Below are 6,516 nucleotides of genomic sequence, written 5' to 3'. Positions count from 1 at the left end.
TATACTCCTTTCATTCTTGCAATGACCCAAATTAAAGTGTTGTGTTTAAACCTAAGTTAGGCACACATTAATATCTCCACATTACTAATGATAAAAACCTGAGGTTAAGTGATTTATCCTTGGTCGCCTTCCTGTCAATGACAGAGGCACACTTTTTATTTTTATTTTTTATTTTTTATTTTTATTTTTATTTTTTATTATACTTTAAGTTCTAGGGTACATGTGCACGACGTGCAGGTTGTTGCATATATGTATACATGTGCCATGTTGCTGTGTTGCACCCATTAACTCATCATTTGACATTAGGTATATCTCCTAATGCTAACCCTCCCCACTCCCCCCACCCCAAAACAGGGGTGTATGATGTTCCCCTTACTGTGTCCAAGTGTTCTCATTGTTCAATTCCCACCTATGAGTGAGAACATGTGGTGTTTGGTTTTTTGTCCTTGCGATAGTTTGCTCAGAATGATTGTTGCCAACTTCATCCATGTCCCCACAAAGGACATGAACTCATCCTTTTTTATGGCTGCATAGTATTCCACGGTGTAGATGTGCCACACTTGCTTAAACCAGTCTATCACTGATGGACACTTGGGTTGCTTCCAAGTCTTTGCTATTGTGAATAGTGCCACAATAAACATACGTGTGCATGTGCCTTTATAGCAGCATGATTTATAATCTTTTGGGTATATACCCAGTAATAGGATGGCTGAGTCAAATGTTATTTCTAGTTCTAGATCCTTGAGGAATCACCACAATGTCTTCCACAATGGTTGAATTAGTTTACAGTCCCACCAACAGTGTAAAAGTGTTCCTATTTCTCCACATCCTCTCCAGCACCTGTTGTTTCCTGACTTTTTAATGATCGCCATTCTAACTGCTGTGAGATGATATTTCATTGTGGTTTTGATTTGCATTTCTCTGATGGCCAGTGATGATGAGCATTTTTTCATGTGTCTTTAGCTGCATAAATGTCTTCTTTTGAGAAGTGTCTGTTCATATCCTTCACCCACTTTTTGATGGGGTTGTTTTTTTCTTGTAAATTTGTTTTTCATTGTAGATTCTGGATACTAGCCCTTTGTCAGATGAGTAGATTGCAAAAATTTTCTCCCATTCTGTAGGTTGCCTGTTCACTCTGATGGTAGCTTCTTTTTCTGTGCAGAAGCTCTTTAGTTTAATTAGATCCCATTTGTCAATTTTGGCTTTTGTTGCCATTGCTTTTGGTGTTTTAGACATGAAGTCCTTGCCCATGCCTATGTCCTGAATGGTATTGCCTAGGTTTTCTTCTAGGGTTTTTATGGTTTTAGGTCTAACATTTAAGTCTTTAATCCATTTTGAATTAATTTTCGTATAAGGTGTAAGGAAGGGATCCAGTTTCAGCTTTCTCCATATGGCTAGCCAGTTTTCTCAGCACCATTTATTAAATAGGGGATCCTTTCCCCATTTCTTCTTTTTGTCAGGTTTGTCAAAGATCAGATGGGTGTAGATGTGTGGTATTATTTCTGAGGGCTCTGTTCTGTTCCATTGGTCTACATCTCTGTTTTGGTACCAGTACTATGTGTTTTGGTTACTGTGTAGCCTTGTAGTATAGTTTGAAGTCAGATAGCATGATGCCTCCAGCTTTGTTCTTTTGGCTTAGGATTGTCTTGGCAATGCGGGCTCTTTTTTGGTTCCATATGAACTTTAAAGTAGTTTTTTCCAATTCTGTGAAGAAAGTCATTGGTAGCTTGATGGGGATGGCACTGAATCTATAAATTACCTTGGGCAGTATGGCCATTTTCACGATATTGATCCTTCCTATCCATGAGCATGGAATGTTCTTCCATTTGTTTGTGTCCTCTTTTATTTCGTTGAGCAGTGGTTTGTAGTTCTCCTTGAAGAGGTCCTTCACATCCCTTGTAAGTTGGATTCCTAGGTATTTTATTCTCTTTGAAGCAATTGTGAATGGGAGTTCACTCATGATTTGGCTCTCGTTTGTCTGTTATTGGTATATAAGAATGCTTGTGATTTTTGTACATTGATTTTGTATCCTGAGACTTTGCTGAAGTTGCCTACTGAGCCACACCTACAGAGTGCATGCTGAAAACAATGGCCAACGAAAATCAGAGTGTTTCCCCCTGGAAAAATCTATACAATTTAAGGTGAGAAAGAGAGAGGGAATGGTAGACTCCTAATTAACTTAAAGTTTGAAAGGTTTCTTAACTTTCTTAAAGACTAATAGCATAGCAGAGACTGATTTTCAAAGGGGATCATTAATTTTCCTTAATTCTAAACTAAATCTCAAAGTATATTTTATTCATATTCAGAAAAGGATAAATGGAAGATCAAAAAGCAATAATGCAGACCTCACCAGTGCCCAGCCCCTGAGGGAACCATTGCACTGCATTTTTTATGTCAGCAGACCTTTCCTTTTTAGTATTCATGAAGACTTAGCAAATAATCACATTGAATTGATTTCAGGGACATATATCCATTGCTTTCTGCCTGAAACATGAAGCTCAAGCATGGTTATCTGACACAGGAATGCCCTTTCATTCTGTCTTCTGTAGGAGCAACTGTACAGAACAACTAAATGAGCGACCCGATGAAATCTCCCATCCCACAGTCTGCTCTTGCCTTACTATTCAATTCATCTCTCTTCATCCGCACAAGGCTCTTGTTCTCCTTCAAAGCAAGCTCTGGGGCTATGGGGGAAAATTCAGGTGCAATGAACAGAAACCACTTCACTTGTTAGCCAAGAGGATATTTAAGGTGCTGAACAATGAAAAGTTAATACAATGTACTATTCAGTCTCTATAAATCACCTCTAAGTTTAACATCTTAAAGATCCTATCAGACACCATGCCCTGTGTTTATACCGTGTTTACCCATATATCATTCATGAGTTTCATGATGACTTGCTGAGAAAAACAACACATTACAATACAAGATTGAATCGCAGCTATTTATTTTCACTTTATAAGACAGATGGCTAAGAGATAACTTGTTCAAAGGAAGGCAAAGACAATCAAATGTCATCGGCTCAAGATAAGCCAGCTGGCACTATCAACCACACCAGGCAGGCTACCAATTTATAATCAACTGTTGGGATGTTTATCATTGAAATGTTCAACTTCCTGGAGCAAACAGTGACTATTTTGCCAGTAATAGGAGCCAAAATGCTATTATATTCCACTTAGGGGTCACAAAAAGATAAAAGGCTAAGCAACTCATCTTACACAAACCCACATTTGTCCACAAGGGGCTTCATAATGAGATAGCCACTTGCAAGTAAAAGTGATGTGCTCTGATTTGGAATACTAAGACTTAGTTTATTCCCACAGCCAAGAGGCCTGGATTTTCTTTAACTAAAATCATTATTTGAGCTTAAGGTGTCATTCTCTACAATGTGTTTTCTAAAACGTGTGACTTAGTATTATTCATGCTGAACCACTTTAAAAGGTATTGACTTGCTATCACTCAGCAAAGCAGGAACTGGACAGGTGTTTTCAGGAGGGAGCTTGTTTATAAATTTTCAGAGTTCAGAATGCTAAAGGGGAGAGCACCGGGTGACAATTGTTACTACTGGGTCCTTGTGCAGTCAAAGGGGATCAGGAGAATATATAGTTCTTCTTGGAGCAAGGAGACACTGTAAGTAAACGAGTTTAAAAAATTAGAGAGCTGAGTACAGTGGCTCACACCTGTAATCCTGGCAACTCAGTGGGCTGAATCCGGATGATCACTTGAGGCCAGGAGGTCAACCCTAACCTGAACGACATAGAAAGACCCCATCTCTATTTAAAACATTTTAAAATTAACCAGGCATGGTGGTACGCGCCTGTAGTCTCAGGTACTTGTGAGGCTGAGGTGGGAGAATTGCTTGAGCCCAAGGAGAAAATTAGAAATGTTCTCACTTTTGGCCTACTTTTGATTTCTGTCCCAATCGGTAATAATTATAAAATTCAAATTTCCACCGAACTGATGAACTGCAAGATTAAAAGAGAACCACTACACACAGTGAAAAGACTAACCCCAGGTGGGAAACAAGGAGACCAAAGGAAAACAGCATGGCAAACGGTTTAGAAACCAAGTTCAGGAAATTCAATATTCACTGTTAATTTTCCCACGAGTCCTTATATTGTTTTCTTTTTTGTCTCTAGCCAGCTGTGCTTTTTAATAGGACAATTATTTGCTATTCAGATGTATTCCAATTATTTATTTAAAAAGAAAAGTTCTACAGGATTATCAAGTCTGTCCATTCAAGAAAATTTTTCTCCACTTTTTATTGCCTCACGTAGCATCCACAATGTGATTTTGATAAATTCTTCACTGTCATTAGTAATAATCATGTTAACAAGGAAAGATGTAGATTGTTTGTACTTTAGTTCAAGGAGAGATAATGAGAGCTAAATAAACTTGATATGAATTGGAAATTGGACAAAATGGATAAGGCCACAGGGTAAGCAGTTTCCAGAGTCGTGGCCATAGAATGAATGACTCAGACCCGTGCGCAGTCACAACAAGGTGCAGCACAGCCTGCCTCCTCTGAAGATGAGTTTATTAACTTCCAACAAGGCCTCCAGCTGCTCATTAGCTGTGAATACTCTGGAGAGGAACACAAGGAGCTGCTTCTTTTATTATTCCCTTAAAGAAGCTAAAATATGGTTTTCAATGTGATGCAGACTGGAAACACTGATTTATTCAAATGATCTTGTTAATGTAAGCTACTTGTGCTTTTGGTACAAAGTACTTTGAGCTTTGTGTGTGTGTTTTAATGGCAAAATTCTCCACTAGTGTGCTTGGGCCTCTTCTACCTGCAAGCATAATCAATGAGGAAAGGTATTTGGGGACTTCTCTGTCTACAAAATTGAACTAGTGCCTCCACATTTATTCCTCATCAATCTCTTTTAATGGGATTATCGACATGTGTGTAAAAGTGACCTTCCTAGCTTGATTCATTTTTGCCTCTTCTTTACATGAGAAAACCATCAAACCCCTGATGAAAACAGTGCAATGATACTACACTGATTAGCACAAGCTTACTTACTTCATTATTCATTGCGTTCTCTAGATGAATCGTATGTTTTCTATATATGGAAAAGACAGGTTAAATCATAAGTGCCCCTTAGTGCTTACCTAGAGAGAAGCAGAAAGCAACTTTCCCACCACAATGCCCTGGGAAATAAGGGAATGACCAACTTTTCACCAAATCAAATGGTGTTTTTTTCGATCCTCATCCTTCTTAATATTTTTCGCACATCAAACTGTTTACCCCCCTCTCCTTGCCAAAGAGCTTCCCTTAGCTGATATGTAACACACCAACTTAGTCTTCCTGCCTCAAAAACAAAATGTTTTCTTTCTCCACATTTACACACTGACCTTATACCATGTCCCAGTCTCTGAGCATGTTCCCCCCAATCCAATCATCAATCTAACACTCTTCTCTGACACTTTAAGAAAATCCATCCTTGATTTAGTCTCAGTCATCACCTCTGTGTATTTGAAAATCAAATCCTTTTTGACAACTCATCCTTCACCCAATTCTAGGACTGTATCCTTATCATTCTACCACACAGATTTTCTAGAAAAAAAGAATGAGGTTGTCATTCTTAACAGAACAACATATCCAAATGACTAGCTTCCCAAATGTGTTATTTTTCTATGGCCCTCCAGGAAAAAAGTACAACCAGAAAATTAGTCAAAATAGAAGCCACAAAATATCAATTTCACAAGGGATTAGACTATATTTTTCTTAGCATTCACTGCATTTGTTTCTAAATCAAAATCACTAGGGTTCATAGGTGGCAGAGATATTCCAGTTTCTATGAAATTTTGCATGTGAACTATATGCTCTGACATTCCATATCTCCTCTTCCTGACCTTGAAATCAAGAATTCAGTCTCAAAATATGGTCTTTTACAAAGAACACTGAGCACAGAGGTTGCCTTAACAAGAAAGCATTCTAATTCTGTCATAAATTAAAGGCAGCACTTCAGAGAATAGAGCATAAACTGCTGCCACTCCATTCCTGAGAGAGATCAAATGATCCTTTCTATAAAACCTGTCTTTCTATTACCAGGAACTAGAAGTTCAACAAATAACCAATGAGGAATTTAAAAGTTTCATGTGTGGATGTCCTGAAACGGATCCTGGGTGGATCTGAATGTATGTTGTGTCTTCACAGAGTCTTCTTACTTCTCCAGTCTTAACTTGAGAAAGTCTCCCAATATGCACTTTTGTCATAAATATTCCCTTCTAATTTACATTCAAATCAGTAACCATTTACTGAGTAGGTGCTAGAGACCTGAAAATAAATATACCAGAACATCTGCAGGCCGTGATTCTAAAGGAAGTGTGCCAAGCCTAGCTCCACCATTCAGCAGCTATGTTGTTACACATGGAGAATAATAGTACCTATGCCATAGGCGAGACTGTTCTGATGATTAAACAAAACAACTCATATAATGAGAGTAATAATATTATCTTCCTCTTGAGGCTTTGAGGGAATTAAGTAGCTGGAAACATGTAAAACAGAGA

The sequence above is a fragment of the Pongo pygmaeus genome, chromosome 17, assembly GCF_028885625.2.
Source record: "Pongo pygmaeus isolate AG05252 chromosome 17, NHGRI_mPonPyg2-v2.0_pri, whole genome shotgun sequence".
Taxonomy (NCBI): domain Eukaryota; kingdom Metazoa; phylum Chordata; class Mammalia; order Primates; family Hominidae; genus Pongo; species Pongo pygmaeus.
The sequence above is the reverse complement of the archived record's forward strand: the minus strand, read 5'-3'. Positions refer to the sequence as shown.